At 46.5% G+C, this 20,338-nt stretch overlaps 1 protein-coding gene and 1 pseudogene across 4 annotated transcripts in view; both read right to left on the bottom strand.

Moving 5' to 3' along the window:
- COBL (cordon-bleu WH2 repeat protein) overlaps positions 1–20,338 on the bottom strand; it is a 298,657-nt gene that overhangs the window by 237,510 nt on the left and 40,809 nt on the right. The window lies entirely within an intron of this gene.
- On the bottom strand, positions 3,782–5,856 carry LOC100433408 (ribosomal protein uL30-like; annotated as a pseudogene).

The raw sequence follows: 20,338 nt of genomic DNA, 5'->3' as shown, positions 1-20,338 counted from the left end.
CAGAAGTTTGGCCAGGCCTGGGTTCACCCATGGAAGAGAACAAAGAAGGGGACTGAGCATACTCTAGCAATGACCAGTGGCACAACTAGGAAAGTTCTCTGCCAAGATCACTTCCTCCTGGCAAAAACAAGGGCTCCACAGGGCTTAGGGTAGAAAGCAGAGACTCACGATGAATCATGGGCTGCGGTGAGCCAGGCACTCAGTGGTGTCACCTCAGGAGGTTCCGATGACCTCACATCAAGGTGGTGTGCCGATGCAGGAGCAATGCAGGCCCTGAATGTTGCCCCACCTGACGCAGCCACTCAGCTGACCGATGAGACTGCAGCCCAGCCCCTGCTTTGTCCCTTAGATTGTGCAGAGTTCGAGAAGCCCAGCTCCTGAAGGCAAGGCCAGATCTCACAACCAGGGGCCTGGGGACCCGGGCCAGCACCTAGCCTTCTCTCCACCAAAAGCTTGGTCTCTATTTTTACTCCTTGTTCTAACACACCCATGGTTAAAGGATTTCTGAAATGTGTTCTGGAACGCCATGTGGCTCAGCTGAGACCCTGGATTCCATGTCACACTGTCGTAGCAGCTGCACTATCATGCACAAGCACAAAGGCAGGAGTGTTTCCAGGCGGCCCACCCAAGACAGCAGTCCTTTAAATTGACTCCTCGTCATATTGCCCTGGGTACTTTAGCTGGCAAAGAACAAATTAGCATTCTCAATCTATATATACTGTAGCACACTAAATAAAGGGCTGGAGCCGAGGCACAAAAGGTCAGGTCATGAAATTCCCTGCAGGAGCCCGGGTCCCACCATTCCACTCTCAGGCTCTTTGGAAAGCTGACTCCCAGGACCACAAGCAAGTCTTTGTGTGTCAGGAGGGCCCACTGCTGGGGCTTTCAGTGCACACAATAACTCACAGGCTGTGTCCAATTTCAGAACACAACGAAGAGGCAATGACCACACCCACGTGGGCCTGGGCTTTCACTCAGGAGTTCGGATCTCATGGAAAAGCACCGTGGAAGATGCCCAGGGGCAGCACCACTACCGGGATCCACATCCACCCAATCGCCCTAGTAGGGCCTCCAGGGCACTCCTGCAAGCATCACGTGGTTTCACAGATCCCAGGCAGAGGCAGGGCCAGTGTTACTACCACCACCAGTGAGGAAATGAAAGCCCGGAGAAGCTGTGAGACTTGATGAAGGTCACCAACTGGCTAAATGATGACAGGTGCTCTAATGAGAAGTTTTATTACCTCACTATATTGTTTTACTCAAAAATATTTCCTGTCTGACAGCTGCTTCCCGGATTTACTGCTTAAAGTGAATAATTCCACTCTTCTTAGACATGGAATTTTACATATAGCACCAGAGCAGAGCTAAGGATTCCTTTACTAATTTTCCTTACTCATTTATTATATTATACAAAATATACACAAGACTTGAACAGGGAATGAGGAAGCCCAGAAGAGCAGAAACTAAACCAGTGCAGTGTAAGTGTCATGTACGTTGTTGCATAGCCTGCATTCCAGAGTAGCAAGAGGAGGCTCTGAGCTTCCTAGTGGTCATGGCAAAGATGAGATGCAAAGCCAGATTCAAAGCTCCCACGTCTCAAGATAAAAGAAGACAAATCCAGAGAACCAGTGCCCTGCAGCCCTCATGCTGGAGACATGGTGTGCAATAGTGAATTACGTCCCCAACAACATGCCAAAAAACAAAAATACAAAGATGGTTTTCCAACAGTTGCTTCTCCCCTCAATAAAACCTACATCACACCAAGACTCCACTCAGTAGAAGTCATTAAATACAGGGACCAAACAATGCAGTTGAATATGCCATTCTTCTGGTTTGGCTTGACTGAGGATAAACGATAGCATATCTAAAGAAAGTAGAGGAATAGAACACAGTGGACACATACACTGAACTGTATCGAGCACCACCACGATTTTATAAATCATGGAATTAATTTGGTATATCCAGAATACCGTTAAGCAATATGCAAAGGTTCATTCTGCATAAGAAAGTAGGCTTATACACTTCAATGTTTAGGTTGAATATGCTTTCATTTGAGACCAAGTTACTTATTCTGGGATTATGTGTATTTATAGATAAACCTATATATAAATATACATAATTTTATAAGATGTATACACAAAATATATTTCAGTTAAAATTATGTTTTCTAAAAATATTGCTAATATTTGGCATTAATCACACCAAATATGAAAGAATTTATACACTAGAGCCATTTTAATATTTAGTAAAATAATCTGATCTTTAAAAAAACAGATAGATTAAAAAAGCACTAAAAGTTCACTCAGGTTTTGATGAAATCTTCCCTGTCTATTCCTATAAGACCTGCAAGCAGGTATTGATAATCAATGAGGAAATGTTTTGATTAATGAAATTAAACTTTAAAGCTAAGCTTTAGGACACTGTGTATTTGTTGTAACAAAGAAAATGTATTATTTATTTACCTGTAATATAGTGTACTTATTTGCTAATTTTTAAATTACTTTCCTGGAAATAAGGTAGCTCTTTCCAAAATATACTTTTTTATAACTAGAAACAACACTTAATTAGTGAAGACAGTTATAACTGACCACCCTAAATAAATTAAAAGAACAAGCTATTATTTAAAAGTGTATAACTCTTCAATGAATGGTTAAAACCATATACTTTTTTTTTTTGAAGAGACAAGTGAACATTTATTTCTGTTCCATTATTCCTATGTATATTTCAAGTATTTTTTCAAAACAAAGCCCCAGGAATCTCCAGATTTAATTATGTCCCTGGGCTTGGTTGATTGCTGCAGGAGTCTTAGGGAGCCTTGGACAAATGCTAGAGTTACTCATTTACCGACATTAAACCCTAGGACAGATGACACAACAAAGCAGGACTCCTTCCTCCATGGAATGTGCTGATTTCAGACGAGGCGGCAGCCAATGTAGAAAACACTGAAATTTTTCCTTGGAATTGGACTGTGATGAGAGGTGCTTGCCATGAACGTAACCTACTGTCTTTTCTTTGACCCTTCCTTTCCAGTTTTTGAAGATAAAGCAGGAAATAATCTTCTTTGAACATACTTGATAAAAATTCCCCAAAAAAGCAAAAACACATGCTTCTACTGCATTGATAAAAATTTACTGCAGTGTGGAACCTAAGAGTAATAACAATAGCAATAAAAAGCAATTTCAAAAAGAGTTAAGATTTCTTCAGCAAAATAAATGATTCATATCTTCAAGTCCTTTTTGAAATCAGTTATTAATATTATTCCTTCCCCATTTCCATCTAAATGACCACAGCAATACAGTTTTTAGGCACTCAACATCTTTAAGCTTATAACTCTTAGGCTATGCATAGCATGATGTCCTAATCAGGCATTCATCGCTCCCAGCAGGTCTCCATCTATTAGTACCAGCCTCCTCTGTCCTCCCAATCTCAAGGTTACCCTTAATAGTAACCCAATCTTGGCCGAGCGCGGTGGCTCATGCCTGTAATCCCAGCACTTTGGGAGGCCCAGGCGGGTGGATCGCTTGAGGTCAGGAGTTCAAGACCAGTCTGACCAACATGGTTAAACATCTGTCTCTACTAAAAATACAAAATTAGCCAGGTGCAGTGGCGGTTGCCTGTAATCCCAGCTACTTGGGAGGCTGAGGCAGAAGAATCGCTTGAACCTGGGAGGTGGAGGTTGCAGTGAGCCCAGATCACACAACTGCACTCCAGGCTGGGGGACACAGTAAGACTCCAGCTCAAAAAAAAAAAAAGAGTAACCCAATCTCAAGGTTACTAACAGGAATACTAGTAACTGCAAAAAGCACTTTTAAGTGGCAAGGCATGGCCCATCAAAAGTCAGCCCAAGGGCAGTTTTCAGCCCTGCCTCACCTGGATCTAGTTCAGCTGGTGGATGAGCTGATCGATGTGTTCACCCCGACAGCCAAGTGGGGCCCATCTCCTTGAGGAAACCCACTCTATTCGTGGTAGCATGACGGGCCACTGAGAAGTGGAAAGGGTGCAAAAACCATGAGATCTCCTGGAAATGCTTCCCCAGGAAGGCAATTTCATGAATGAGGTCTTCCAAGCAAATGACAACAAAATTCCCCCGGTGCTCCTCACCACTGTGTTGTCTGTCTGAGGGATGGTCTTATTCTTGACCTTGGTTGGTCCACGTTTCAAAATGAGTTCCCAGGCAGACTTCAGATGTGGAAATCCCCAGGTGACATAAGTTTCCACTATACACAGCATTTTTAGGTTCTGGGGGGTGACTTTTACAAAGACACCACTAAAAATTTTCTTTAGGCGAAGTCTTGCCATGGTTCTCTGCACCAGGAAACTCATGCCGTTAATCCTTTCAATGCGTACAATAAAAGCCAAGGAACGTTATCTGGCAATTCCAAGGCACGAGGTTTCACTTCTAGTCATCTGAGACGCATCTTGTCACGTTTCTGCCACCAGGAATCATATAGGAATGATTCCAGTCATTTAACTTAAGCCCTTTTCCTTTCCTCTGCTCCTTCTTCACCAAAAGTGCCTGCTTTGCCTGGGTGGCTTTGAGGACTTGATAAGCCTTCCTCTTTTTCAGGAGATTTTCTGGAACCAAAGGGATTTTTCTTTGCTCTTGCTCCATTATCTTTCTAGAGTTGTAGCTACTGATCATGCACAACTCTACCACATGGGGAAGATGGCACTCACTGTATCAAGACCATATACTATTTTTAAAGATCTAAAATAAATTACGAAGCGGCTCTTGTCTATCTCATTTACAGAACAGGATAATATGTAAAGTTTGCATTGAAAATAAAAAGGGAGAAAGATCACATGATTTGTATTCATTCTTTCATTCACTCAAAAGACATTTACTATTTAACTTCCATGGGTCAGTATCTGGGATAGATTCTAAACATCCACAAATGAGGATGACAGGATCCCTCCCTGATGCAAGTCCATCACTGGTAGGAAATACAGATAAACAAACACACAAGACACCAAGGCTTGTGCCATGAGAAAGGCTCATATATAATGCTCGTGGAGCAGATGCTCTTTCTAGGAAAGAGGGTAGTGGCCTGAGGGGACAATTCCGAGGCACTGGTTGAGCTACGTGTTGCAGAATGGGATAAGGACATGTCTAGCAGAAGGAAGGGTCTCTACAGGAGAAGATGGGAAAGGTTGTGGGATGTGTGAAGAACTGGGATTGCAGGTAAGCTGCAGCTGGGGACTGACAGTGTGCAGCAGGGCAGCCATGGAAAGGGTGCAGGGACCAGGCAGCAGAGCCTAGATCTCAGAGGTGGCAGAAACCCACAGAGGACTCCAGGCAGGGCAATAACAGGGCACTTGCATTTATTTAGCCATGACTTCTCTGGAGGGATCGGGAGGGTAGGCTCAGATCACATCCTGCTTTTCCCCAAAACCTTCTGAGGGCATCTCATGAACTTTATAAACCTCCCCACCCCTTCTCCATTGCCCATCTCTCCTGCTTCACCTCCAGCCGTTTTCCCCAGAGCCCCACTACTGCCACACTGCCTGCCTTCCTGCTGCTCACACAACGCCAAGCTCAGCCCCACCGCAGGAGATGTGCACATGCTGCTGTACACAGTAGATGGCTTACTCCTCTCTTCACTGAAAGGCGTACATGTACAGCAAAACCTCCTCAAAGAAGCTCTCCTGACAGCCCATCCAAAACAGCAGCCCTTGGCTGGGCGTGGTGGCACACGCCTGTAAAAAAAACTGCAGCCCTTGCAACTCTCTTCCAACTCAGTATCACTTCCAGAAATTATACTTTATTTATTTACTCTCTATCTCCCCCACTAGAACATAATGTATCAGAGTTGCAGGGAGACCTCACCTGTCATATTCATGGCTGTGTTCCCAGGGCATAAAATGCTGGTGAGTAGCAGGCTCACAGTAAATATCTGCGCAATGAATGAATGAAGGTGAGACTAGAGTCAAAAGCTACTGCAAAACACAAAACACAAAACACCAATGGATTTCGTCTGAGCTAAGAACACAGCAGTGTGATGAGATGTTTGGTGGAGAGTTGACGCACCAGGGAATGGAGGAATCTGAGGTGATGCCTGACAGGGAGGATGGCTGGCCTGTGCACCAAGCCCAGTTGCACAGGCCCTGGAGGTGTTGAAAGAAGGCAGCCTGAGGGGCCAGGCGCGGTGGCTCATGCCTGTAATCCCAGCACTTTGAGAGGCCAAGGTAGGAGGATCACCTGAGGTCAGGAGTTTGAAACCAGCCTCGACCAACATCGTGAAACCCCCTCTCTACAAAAATTAGCTGGGAGTTGTGGCATCTGCCTTATTAGGGAGGCTGAAGCAGGAGAATCACTTGAACCCAGGAGGTGCAGGTTGCAGTGAGCCAAGATCACGCCATTACACTCCAACCTGGGCAACAAGAGTGAAACTCTGTCTCACAACAAAAAAGAAGGCAGCCTGAGGAACGCTAAGTTCCAGATTCTGTGGGGCACCCTCTGGGCAGGCAAGTCCAAAGCTGCTGGGAGAGGGGCTGGGATGGAGCTGGAGAGGGGTGGGCCCGTGCTGATGGTGCAGGAAGAACGTGGCCAGTGGCAGCGCTCCTGCCAGGCTCACCGCACTTACCACACAGCAGCCCTGGCTGGCTCCGGGCACAGAGCCAAAGTGGGGTCTGACAGTGGCCCAGCCCCAGGAGGCCACATTCTCGAGAACACAAGGCAGAAGAAGAGGTGCAGGAGAGGGGCACACCTGGGAACCCCAATGTCTCAGGCAGGGACAGAGGAGGGGCAGACTCTTCAAAGGAGCCCCAGGAGGTGACAAGAAAGTGAGGAGGGAGCCCCTGGCCAAGAAGGTCAGAAAAGGAAGTTTCTGGAAGAAACCGTGTCAGAGTCAGAAGCTGAAGAGCGGATGTCAGTAGGACCGGACTAACAGTTCCACAGTGAGGTGGCTGTGGGAAAGGACTCCTGCAACTCAGGACTGGGTCTGAGACCCTCAGGGAAAATGGCCCAGTTAGGACAGCCGAGTAAGAGCGCACAGGAAGGATGCACTGGGAAGTCACAAGAGGCAGCGCCAAGTCGCCATGCCTGTGAACCAACAGGGTGCTGGCGGCGACATTCGCCATGTAGTCACCATCACATAGACGTCTGGGTCAAACAATCAAAGTGCTTTACATGACAGACGTGTGTGAAGAAATGCCAGTATTAAAGCATGAACCAGGGGCCAGGGAGTTGGTCCCAGGGCAGTCTCAGTGGCTGTGGAGTGAGTGCTGGGATACAAGGATGAAGACGGCAATAATGAAGAAACTGTCCTTCTCTCACTGCCCACGCCCTACCAGCAACCCCTGGTAGGAGGCAGGGCAGGGACCAGAGGCAGCGAGACCCATCTTGCCAGGAGCCTGGGAACCGGAACCGGCAGCAGCCCTGGGCTGCATCTGGAAAAAGAAGTCAGTGTCCAGTAGGTAAGCTGGGCAAGGTAAGGCACGGACGAGCCTCGTCTCCACGCCAGGGCAGGTGGAACTGACATCAGTGGGGCCCTGACGCAGTGTTAGGAGACATGGAGGTGTCGCCAGCCACATTCTCATTAATACAAAGTGGTGGTATGTGGAGTTGGGGAGTTCCCGCCAGCTCACCGGAAGCCCCCCGCAAGCCAAGGGTGGCCCTGGGAGCAGGTCCTACCTGTGAACAGCACCTGTCATCTACACTGCACTGGGGAAAGGTGCAAGAGACATCCTCCAGCCCTAGGCTTCTATGAGCGACAGCACGCAGGCCAGGAGGCCTGGGGAGGGCCCATGAGGTCTCACACTCACGCACTCCCACGTGTGAGGAGGGAGCAAATGGATTGTTTTAAGCAGGAAGATAAATGGTCAGTGGGATATGTTTCACAAATCGCTTTTGGCAGCAATATGGGGGGTGGATAAGGAAAGTAGGAGGCTGGAGGAAGGAAATCAGAAGAGCATTTCAGGAGCCCCACAAAGAGCTGGCAAGGGCCTGAGCTATGAACCAAGACAATAAAACAGAAAAAAAAAGTTCTTTTTTTTTTTTTCACACAGTGGGTGGAGGTCCCCACTTTGGTGGGGAATTATGGAGCCCACACCTGAGTGCTTTTAGTTGAAGCTTTAGTACCTGGAAGGATGAAGGGTTCCCAGGCATGGCTGTCCAGCTCACTGGTATCAGCACCAGCAGGTCTGACTGTTAAGTTCAAGGGCTGCCCAGCAAGGCCTGGGAGAGAGAACCAGCCAGACTGGTTTTATTGGATTGTGCTGCTGATAATGACACAATTTTTATGTCACTGAACACTTTCTTGGCAACTACTAAATATTTTGATATGATTCCTATACAAAAACAGTTGACATAAGGAGTGTGATCCCCATTTCAAATGAGGACAGGAGATAACTAAAGTTGATGGAATGCTAACCATGAGTTTGGCACTGTGGTAGGTTCTTAGTGTCCCAACTAGTTTTCATGACAGCTCACAAGGGAGGTGCTGTTATTCCACTTTTATAGAAGATGACACTGAAACCTAGATTATGTAGTTGTCAAAAGACAACAAAACTAGTGAGGAAGAGAGCCAGGACGCCGGCCCAGGTCTATCTGAGCTTCGTCCCCATGAGATGGTTTCTGTGTTCCAATCGCAGCCCCCAAACCTCAGAACTGCTGGAACAAAACTGCAGGCAAGGAAGGATGGGTGCAAAAGCCCATGTGTTGGGGATCTGTTCCTCACAATGGCAGGGCAGAAGGGGCACAAACGTTCTTCCTTTACGGGCCTGGCTGAATAAGCCAGGATGCAGCCACACAGGGCACAGAGAGTGACGACACCTCTATGTAACAGTTGGATATTTTACATAATTGCAAAACAAAATATAATTAAAAAGCAACCCCTGGCCAGGCACGGTGGCTCACGCCTGTAATCCTACCAATTTGGGAGGTCGACACGGGTGGATCACCTGAGGTCAGGAGTTCGAGACCAGCCCGGTCAACACGGCAAAACCCCGTCTCTACTAAAAATACAAAAATTAGCCAGGCATGGTGGCGCACACCTGTAATCCCAGCTCCTCGGAAGGCTGAGGAAGGAGAATCGCTTGAGCCCAGGAGGTGGAGGTTGTAGTGAGCCAAGATCACACCACTGCACTCCAGCCTAGGTGACAGAGCAAGACTCCATCTCTGAGAAAAAAAAAAGCAACCTCTAACACTTGAAGAAAAATGAACAAAATGCTTTTAAATGCACATTGATAACATCAAAACACACCAGCTGAGGTAGAGAGCAAGTGGGGTATACAATGAAACAAAATATACCATGTTGTAGTGTACACCAAAGGTTCATTACATTGTTCTCTCTCATACATATGTGCATATGAAATTAGATTTCATATCCATAGGAAATATCCCATAACTGTATGCCATTTTAAACTGTGAGATGGAAGAGGCCTTAGATGTCAAGTGCAGCTTCCTTCTCATCCCAGAATGCCCAGAGGCCTCTGGCCCTCAGTAGGTCACTCATGCTCACGTTTCCAATGTGAAGGCCTCCTGAAGGGGCATGCAACAGCAGCCCAATGCCCGACAACCAGCGGCAGCACTTCTGATGCCCCACTCAAGAAAGTCTACACAGCAGAACCTCAGGGCATTTCTGACCCCTTTCTGTGTGTGTTCCCAGTCCTTTAACAACCGTGTGCTGATCTGTTTCAGCCTCACTGCTGCTTTACAAGGGTAGTGCCACATCTGCATCCACACATGCTTTCAAAGACCTGGGAAAGCAGGTTGGAGTTGGGAGTTCAATAGCTGTGGAGAGGGGAGAACCAGAAGAACTGGGTTCCAGAGAAACCCAGAGCAGGGGCTGTTCCCCATCCACTGACCCCAGCACACCCGGCCACACCCACCAGGCAAACCGCCACCAGGCTTAGGGCAGAAGGCTCCCCAGGCTGGATGGGGACGGGCTGCACCTCTGCTCTAGCAAGGTCACAGGTTGAGGTGAGGCAGGTTGTTTGCAGCCCTAGGAACAGAACTTATCTCAGTTCAAAGACCCAAAGCACATGTGCACAGAGGACAGTGAAAAGGAGAGCATGCCCCTCAGCCAGGGCCACCCGCAGAACCCCAACCAGGAGAAAGCCCTGGATGACGTGATACCTGAGGTGCCCAGAGGGGAAGAAGGGGCGGGTAGGTGGGCTGGCTTCTCCGGACACCTGTCCCTGCCAGGGCAGCCTGTGCCTGTTCCTCTGTAACCCTCCCTCCCTGCCCCGGCTCTCAGGCCTCTATGACAGGCTCAAAGTCCACGTGGATCAACTGTCCACGTGGACTGGCAGATGTTTTGCCACATAAAATGTACATCCACTTACATTCTAAAGAAACAGCCATATGTGATTTCCATTATACCTCTGAATTTATAACAAAGTTACAGCCAGATGTGATCCAGTGGATCGATGTGATCCAGTGAATCGATGTTTCCCTACCATTTTTTTTTCAACTCACAATTCCTTGCACAGTAATATACAACCTTAAAAGCCCCCTGGGATTAACATAATATTTAATAATATTCATTACACAGAAAGGCAGATTTTGATGTTTTAAGTAATTAGTGACGCACGCTGCTAAAACATTTTAATTTTGTAAGAAACAATCACATGTGGGCAAATTAATTACAAAACAATAAATTATCTCATCTTCTGTATGGACACTAAATATATGGTAAAATATAGATTGAAAACTAATTGTATTATAGGCAAAAGCTGCTGTCATTAACTTAATTTCTGACTTTTTAGTTTCGCTTTAAAGAGCAACTGATTGCCAGGTGCAGTGGCTCAAGCCTATAATCCCAGCATTTTGGGAGGCCGAGGCAGGTGGATCACCTGAGGTTGGGAGTTTGAGACCATCCTGCCCAACATGGAGAAACACCATCTCTACTAAAAATACAAAATTAGCTGAGCGTGGTGGCGCATTCCTGTAATCCCAGCTATTCAAGAGGCTGAGGCAGGAGAATCCCTTGAACCCGGGAGGCAGAGGTTGCGGTGAGCCAAGATCATTGCACTCCAGCCTGGGCAACAAGAGCGAGACTCCATCTCAAAACAAAAGAAAAAAAAGATCAACTGATTGTTATTTTAAATGACAAAGTGAGAAACGGCTTTTCTGGCTGCTGCTTGCAAGTACTTCTACACAAGTAAATGGCATGTGCAAGGGCTGTCCCTGTTTCCCACAAATGGACAGAAGGAAAGGTCTCTAGGACACAAGCACCCACACACAGTTTTTTCCACGTTTTTTGAGTGCTATGGACATCTAGACCAAGAAACCTAACATTTTTATTGAGATAACCCAATTCAGGGTTGGGAGGAGTTGCCCTTGGGAGGAGTCCCAAGGCAAATTTGCAAAATGAGTCCCATTTTTATATTCCCTATTAACTTACATTTCGACATCAATGCCCCTCTGCTTCTTAATAACATACGATTACAAATAAAAAGCATATAACATTGTATCACGGTCAGGATTTCCACAGGGCTTTGCGATAAACCCAAAAGGTATCAAAGATACCCTCTCAATTTTTAGAAATCTCCACTCACCACCACTCTCCCACCGCATAAATACAGAGGCCACACAAAGGCCCATGTTGGAAGAAAAACCTCGAACAAAAATAAGTATCTCATTTACTTTAATTTGATTTTTCAGTAAATAAAAATCTGAAACCCTTGTTATTTCTACATTTTTAACAATGCCAAACCTGGTACCCTTTCCCAACCCCCTGCTGTAAAAAACTTCATGAAAGATTTTCCTCTATTCAGGCATGCACTCTGGCCTGAGGAGCGTCAGGCCCTCTGAGACACACAGATGAGCCAGAACAAAACCAGCGCAGGACCTGACTCACAGCCACCTGCACTGGTGAGCAGGGACTCAAGAGAACCTCCACAGCACAGCCTCATCTGCAAAGACTTGAGGCCTCTACTTCCATTTTCATACATTCATTTATTTGTATTATATATATATATAACTAGTATATTGAGAGTATATTATACATGTTACTAGTATATTGAGAACATTACAGAAGTTACACAAAAAAAAAAAAAAAGAACTTTTTTTTGTTGTTGTTTGTTTTTGAGACAGGGCTGTGCTCTGTCGCCCAGGCTGGAGTACAGTAGTGCAATCTCAGCTCACTGCAGCCTCTGCCTCCCAGTTTCAAGCGATTCTCCTGCCTCAGCCTCCGAGCAGCTGGGATTACAGGCACCTGCCACCATGCCCAGCTAAGTTTTGTATTTTTAGTAGAGGCAGGGTTTCACCATGTTGCCCAGGCTGGTCTCAAATTCCTGACCACAAGTGATCTGCCTGCCTCAGCCTCCCAAAGTGCTGGGATTACAGGTGTGAGCCACCACACCTGGCCAAAAAAAGAACTTTGGAAAGAATACAATAAATATTCTCTTCCCAAATTTATTCATTTCCTCCTTATCCCAAATGGATCACGAAGCACACCCGGGGGCCTGTACCTCCACTTTGGAGACCACAGCTCTAATACCTCATCAAATGGAAGATCCCTGCCCTGGTATCTGGTATTGGTGGTAGAGATGAGGGCTGGACAGCCTTCCTCCCTCCTGCCCTGCTGGCGCTGTGTCCGCTGCAGGTGTCCTCAGTTCCACGTGCCGTCTGGGACACTGTTCTCACCCACTCTCAATAAAGAAATCTCTTCCTCAGCACTCCAGGAAGGCAAATATGTAACAAGGAATTTTATTATGAATGAGTGTTACAACAGATCCAGGACTAGAAGAGAGCATGATCACTATTCCCAGTAATTTGTCTAAAAGGAAAATGCAATCAATGCACCCTGCACCATGGTAACCCTCCAGTGGCAGAGGGAAAAATCACCTCTGCCAAAGCTCTGCCCTCTGGACCCTCAAACTCCTTCACTAACAGCCTCACTATCCACCCACTAGACACTTCCACCCACTGGACACTTAATTCCTCCTCAAAAAGTCTTTCCTACCACCCTTCCTGCAACGTGGATGAACGCTGAGGAGAAGAGTTACTAAGCATTCACTCTGTGCAAGGCAGCGTTAGGTATGTTTAAGGGATGTGATCTTCACAGCCCTGTGAAGCAGGTGGATCGTAGAGTAATTCCCTTTTGCAGATGTGGAAATAAGAACATAGGTGTCTTAATCAGGCTCCCCAGCTGGGCGCGGTGGCTCATGCCCGTAACCCCAGCATTTTGGGAGGCCGAGGTAGGTGGATCACAAGGTCGGGAGTTCGAGACCAGCCTGGCCAATATGGTGAAACCCCGCCTCTACTAAAAATACAAAAATTAGCCAGGCATGGTGGCAGGTTCCTGTAGTCCCAGCTACTCAGGAGGCTGAGGCAGGAGAATCGCTTGAACCCGGGAGGCAGAGGTTGCGGTGAGCCAAGATCGCGCCACTGCCCTCCAGCCTCGGTGACAGAGTGAGACCCCATCTCAAAAAAAAAAAAAAAAAAAATTCAGGCTCCCCAGAAGACACAGCTGGAGCTGGAGCAGCTGTGCCAGCCCTTCAGCAGAGAGTGCACCCCAGGGAAGTGAGGGTGATTGAGGGAGGCCAGCCAGAAGGCGCCAGCACCCAGCCACCCGTTGCAGCAGGCTCTGTATAGCCGCTGTGTCCCCAAGCACTCCTGGGATGGGGAGTGCTTCTGTGTCCAAATTGCAGCCCCCCACCAAGCCTCAGAACTGCTGGATCAAAACTGCAGGGAAGGAAGGACAGGTACAAAAGCCCATGTGTTGGGGATCTTTTCCTTACAATGGCAGGGCAGAAGTGGCTCAAACATTTTTCCTTTAGGGGCCTGGCTGAATAAGCCAAGATGCACCCACACAGGGGACAGAAAACTGTACAGCAGTGGGGTCCTAAGTCACATCATGCATCAGTGACCCAGGTAAGAAGGAGATGGGAGGCCAGCGCTTGTCATGCTGTGCTGCTGGTAAGTGGCACAGGGCCCAGATGCAACTGCCACGCAATGTCCCTCACCTCCAGAGTCGGGCACTAGGCAGGTCTGGGTGGCGCATCGGCAGGACGTGGGGGGCAGAGGTGTGCTCAGGAGCGTGGGCTCCATGTCACAGCCCTGCCCCTGCTCCGGCCACTGCTCTCCTTGCCCATGGCTGCTTCCAGGTAAACACACAAGACACACTCAGCTTAAACCAGAGGACAGCAAATGCCACAGCCACTTGGTTTCACCATAACGACCCTGTATTTTATGAAGGACACAGTGAGGAAAGGGAAACTGCTTTTCTAGAGGTTCTTTATAGACCCTTTCTATTAGTTTTCTCAGCCTCAATTAGAAAATTGATGTTCACAGTTACACCAATGCTCCCCATCCAAGAAACCCTGGTTAAGAGACAAGAGGTACTCTGTCTCCAGACTGAGGACGTGGCAGGAGAAAGCACCAAAGAAAATCCTGAGCCTGCTGGCGGCCGTACTGACACAGGGAATAACACCCCCACCTGTGCATAGCTTCTCCTTCCCTCTAGCTGAACTTCATCAAGTCAGCAAGTTAAGAAAACACAGAGGGGCTCTGAAAAGTTCCCAACGGACATGTTTTCATCTGCGGTCTATTTATATGCCCTGAAATGGACTCAGGTTCTAAAGCACCTGTGTTGTTGCATGAGCACTTTTGCCAGGCATAACCTGTGACGAGCTGAATCTGGACACCTGTCTGAGCACACAGGGCTTGGCTGGAGCAAAATAAAATGCACCCTTTTAAGAGGGAAATAGAAGATGTTTACTCTAGAAAGATTTCTTTATATGGCCCAAATAGAGCAAAACTCAGAGCCAAGACTGGCTCTGAGGTGCTGAATAGTGGTAGTTCCGTTCAAGAAAGATTTCAAAACAAGATCTCCTCCAAAGATGCAAACTCTTGGTTAGAGTCCTGAATTTCCTCAATATGCTCATTCATTCACGTATCTATGATGTGCCTACTACGTGCCAGGCACTGTTCTCAGGAGCCTCGTGGGGAAGAGAGGGTAAGGGAACATAGGGTGAATTTTGGCAGAAGACAAAAACATCCGGCTTCCTTACACTTAAATAATTTTTAAAAGAGACAATGTTTTTCACTGGATAAACAGACAATGCAAATACAAATATTCCTGGGAGAGAAAACATAAATTTAATCACCATCATCAGATGCTACCTTGAGACTGGAGTTTAAAGGCAGAATATTTCTAGAGAATACAGAGGTGCTAAAAGGGGAAATAATAAATATGGAAACTAAAGTTATGCAAAAAGAATTCTGAAAGACCCAAAGGTCTTTTTTGTCAAAATTGACTTGATGGTAATTTGCTCAATAATTACTATGTGCCTAAAATACATTTTATTATTCGACTTAAAAAAAATCAAAACCAAAAAAAAACAAGAAATCAGATTTTAGAAATTTGCAAGTATGTATGTTCGTTCCTGGCACATAGTACTGAAATATTAACTTGTTTTTGTTCAATTTAATTATTCCTATACAGACAGTAGGGGGCTCATGAGATAAGGAGTGTGGACAAGCCAGTCTTCCTCCTCCGCATCAACCTAAATTCTCTTCATCCTTTAGGGTCTGCGCAGGCCCTGCTACTCCCAGGAATGCTTGGAACAGGCCGCCAGGCCTGGTGTATCTCCACGCTGGGGAGTCTGTCCATTGTTTCACCAGCCTCAGTGCGTGTCACCTGTCCATGGCTGCTTTCTCCATATAATGGCAGGGTTGAGTCGTCACCAGAAACACAGGGCCCACAAAGCTGAAAATATCTGCTGACTCCTGACCCACAGGATAAAGCAGGAAAGCTTGCAGGGCACACCATGCTCTCCTGAACCTGAACCTAGACTGGCTCCTGCTCAATGCACCACTTCATTCCACACTTTCCTTATTGCTTTTTGTAAACCCACTGGCTGGTCCTTGGAGCTGGTGGGCTACTCCTTAGAGTAAGCCCCAACACTTCTGTTCTCATCAGTTTGGGGATATTCTCACTAGGAGGCAACTGCATTATCCCCATACTGCTTATGTCAGTCACGGTTAACTGCTTTAATCCCGCTAGTTAATTTTACAGAAGGTAATGGGTGCACAGAGAAAGCATAGCATGAGTCTCATGAAACCTACATTAAATATTTAAGAAAAACAAAGGTGAGTTGCTTTATAAAATGAGTAAATCGATAAAAGTTTACTTAGGTGATGGAGAGGAAACTGAAAAAGACTGAGGAGGGAAAAAAATCATCAGTTTCAGGATTCTGCACTCAGATTTTAATCACAATTATTTGCATGCTCTTAGCTGGCTTTAAAGAAACTGAAACCAGTCGGACACAGTGGCTCACACCTGTAATCCCAACACTTTGGAAGACCGAGGCAGGAGGATCACTTGAGGTCAGGAGTTCTAAGACCAGTCTGGCCAACATGGTGAAACCCCATCTCTATGAAAAATACAAAAATTATGGGCATGGTGGCGTGTGCCTGTAATCCCAGCTACTCGGGAGGCTGAGGCAGGAGAATCGCTTGAACCCTGGAGGCAGAGGCTGCAGTGAGCCAAGATCGTATCGTTGCACTCCAGTCTGGGTGACAGAGCAAGACTGTCTCAAAATAAATAAATAAACAAACAAACAAACAAACTGAAACAATGAATTCTGGACATGGCCCTCTATCAAAAGATTGCTCAATACATGTAAATGCATATTTTTTAAGCATTTAACATTTTAAACTCACTCATTTAACTAAGTGAGCAATCCTCAGTGCCAATTAGGGCACATAAATGGTTTCTACTATTGCAAGCTTCAGTTCCCTCCACTCCCTGTTGTTTCATGCAAATACACCCCACTCAAGGCATGATTTTTTTCCAGTAGGCTAGATTTTATCCCGGTTTTGCAGATTATAATATTGAGCTTGGGTTTTAATAACTTCGCAAGGTCTCACAACTCATAATGTATGTTTCATTCCAGGCAGTCCGATTCCAAGAGTCAATCCTCATCAACAACTCTATTATTCTCACTCCAGGGAAGCCAGAACTACAAAATAGTTAAAATTAGAAGAATCATCAATATTTATCTCCCTATTTAACACTCCATCATGGGTGATGTAAGAAAAAAATCATTTAAATTTAGAGCTTTAAAAAGGAAAATTCAGAATATTGGGAACATGCACACTCAGGAAAGAGACTAATCCATGGCTCTTCAAGTTCCAATCTAGATCTGAAAATATCAGTGAAATTGTGCTTGGACCTCTAAAACACTCAAAGAGACAAATGGTTGCACAAATTGGACACACAGGGCCTGAGGATTTCTTCAAATGATGTTTTTCTGGCATTTCCACACCAAAGCCTGTACTTTGGGAGTCTCCCCACGTCTAAATTAAAGCCCAAGACAAGCCAGTGGGCTAAGACATGTAATTCATGATTCTAGGGTCACAATTCTGCTCTTATCTGCAGGTAAAGACAACTTAATAGTACAGAGGTCCAGTCATTTCTCCCCCTCTCTTTGTCTGAGTTTTCATCTATGGAATACAATACCAACAACAACAACAACAACAACAACAACAAAAACATCATTCTCTTCTTAAGGAATAAAAATCAAATAATAGGGCATTGAAAAGTTACCTCAAAGCCAGGCACAGTGGCTCACGCCTGTAATCCCAGCACCTTGGGAGGCCGAGGTGGGAGGATCATTTGAGGTCAGGAGTTCGGGATCAGCCTGGCCAACATAGTGAAACCCCATCTCTACTAAAAACACAAAAATTAGCCGGGCATGGTGGCACATGCCTGTAATCCCAGCTACTTGGGAGGCTGAGGCAGGAGAATCACTTGAACCTGGAGGCAGAGGTTGCAGTGAGCTGAGATCGTGCCACTGCACTCCAGCCTGGGCAACAGAATAAGACTCCATCTCAAAAAAAAAAAAAGAAAGAAAAAGAAAAGAAAGTTATCTCAAAATACGAAGCTGCATACTTTGTGAATTTTTAATGTATATTCTAGCTTGTTACAAAGGTATGTGGGGTGAACAGCAGCTACCACTATCTAAAATTCCTTATTTACCAAAAAACAAAAACAAACCCATATCTGCAGTGACATTCCTAAGGAAATCATCATTGACATCAGGGAATGAAGCCTTGAAGCTGACTTACCTTGTGACACCTGCTTCTGCCGTTAGACTGAAAATTAGTCCTCAATAATCAGCTCTTGCCTGTCTGAGTGACTGGACAGCTACATCTGCAGCATATTTATAGCAGCTGGATCTATCTGGCTTTTAAAACTCAAGATTCTAAAAATGAATGACAAGTTCTACCAGAGAGACAAACTAATTTTACCTATTTGAAAATAGCTAACTTGCCTAAATTGTTCAATAATTAAATACAATTCCCAAAATACTTAAACACTTCAGTGTTTTGGGAATGCTAACACCTCATAAAACCTATTTTAGGTGTTTATATTTTGAAGTGTCATCGAACCGTCCATGTTCCCAGTGCTGTTTTCTCTGGTGACGCCAACTCCCCCTGTAGCAGTTGGGTCCCCTTCACCCATCAAATGCGATCTTCCTCAGTCATCTGTTCTGGGCTCTCCTCCCTTCCCTGTAATGCTCTCCTTAGACCACAGGACATCGTAGCCTCAAATACCAGCATGCTCACAGTTCCCCCCAGTCCATGCCTTGAGCAAGGCCCTCGCTCCCCTTCCCCAGCACAGGACCTGCAGCTGCCAGCTGTGCATCGCTTGGGCCGCCTCCCGCTTCACTCCCCACACTGTACGCACACAGCACTTCAAACTCACACCCAGCCTTGCTGCAACGCCTTCCCTCCCAAACACACTGCAGACGAACCTCCCTGCTCGCAGGAGAAAAGCACCCTGTCCCCTGTCCCCCAGTGCTGACTGTATCACTGCCAGAATCTTGAATGTGTCCTCCTGGGCATGGTCCTGCGGCAGCTCTAGGTGAGCTCCCCTTTATCTGTTTGTCTCATCAACACAACAGGCTCCTGACTGCATTCCACTTCTTAGTCTTTGCTTTCAAAGAAACCAGCCAAGCTGACCATTCGTTATCCATGAAAGAAGGAAAGAACTGTACCCCACAGAATGGATATCTGGTGCTGGGCAGAGAAGACCACTTTTTCATAGATGCAGTGACTTTACTATGGAAGGCTGAGCCTCAGGAGCTCAGTTGAAATACTCTAGCCCGTCATTAAGCACATTTTTGTGCGTAGGCTCAAAATGTCCTTTCCTATTTGTGCAATGGAGGATTTTCATTCAACAAATGACTTTCATATGAAAACTCCAAGTTCAGGGATGCCATGCCTTGTACAACAGACATATTCTAGAAAACACCAGTGTAAGTATTAATTTTTGTAAACCAGTCATGTTTTAAAATATAAGATAGAAGATCAGCATTTGGGAATCTGAGATACTTTCAGGGATTTCTGAGATACTTTCAGTAAAAAGAATTCTCTGATAGCAATCATTTGATTTGATTTTTAGGTCTGCATATGTACGTACATGGCTTTGTCTGAAGTGGGAAACACCGATATTAACAAATTAAAATACAAATCATCTGGCCATGCATTTCAACTCTTTGCTGCCTGAACCCCCATCTTCCAGGGAGACAGAGCAGTGAGAAGCAACAAACACAGGGCTGAAGAGGACGGGAGAGGCTCAGGACAGGTGAGGGACGCAAGTGGAGCAGCTCCATGTTTGTTCTGCTCTGCACATGAGAGAGAGGGGTCGCCCCCGCGGGCTGGAGGGGAGAGGCCCAAGGGCTGGCTGCGGAGGGGCCAGTTGCACAGTGTCCAGGCTGCCCTCCTGCAAAGGACCCGAGGGAGAGGCAAGAACAAGGCTGATTTGTATCCAAATTTTGAGGCACAAGTCCCCTCCATCCTCCTGGTTTTTTCCCTCTGCCAGTAATGCTGTGCGAAATTGAAGAAAGTTCTGTGTCAAGGTTCAGCACTCCCTTTTTACAATCAGGATTTGTTTTTGATTGCTGGGGAACCACTGCCTCCAGTTCTGTCGGACAGGGCCTGGCTGTTCTGAAGTCCCAGCTCCATAGCCACATCTGGTCACCGCAGCCCATGCAGAGCAGGTTTGGGGGGAATTCTCCCCTGGGTCTCCCTCAAGGCACCCCCAGCAACAGTGCATTCCAGCTCCACCTGCCACCACCACCACCGCCACTGGCATCAGCTGCCACCAGCCACCACCAGCCGCCACCAACCACCACCAGCCGCCACCAGCCACCACCAGCCATGAGTGCTCTTGTGAGCTCCGCATGCAGCCCACCCAGGAGGCCTGTCCCAACAACGGTGAAAACACAGAGCCCAGAAGGCTGGCGATTCCACCTTCCCCTCACAGTGGAAAATCAAGGCCCCTGTCTCCATGCTGACTGATGAGAATGTTTCCACAGCCTGACTAGGGGCTGTAGGCCTCTCTGTCCCCTGATTTTCTTTTCCTCTGACTTGCTCTGC

This window comes from Pongo abelii, chromosome 6 (genome assembly GCF_028885655.2).
Source record: "Pongo abelii isolate AG06213 chromosome 6, NHGRI_mPonAbe1-v2.0_pri, whole genome shotgun sequence".
Taxonomy (NCBI): Eukaryota; Metazoa; Chordata; class Mammalia; order Primates; family Hominidae; genus Pongo; species Pongo abelii.
Note: the sequence above shows the minus strand (reverse complement) of the source record. Positions and strands in the feature narration are given on the sequence as shown.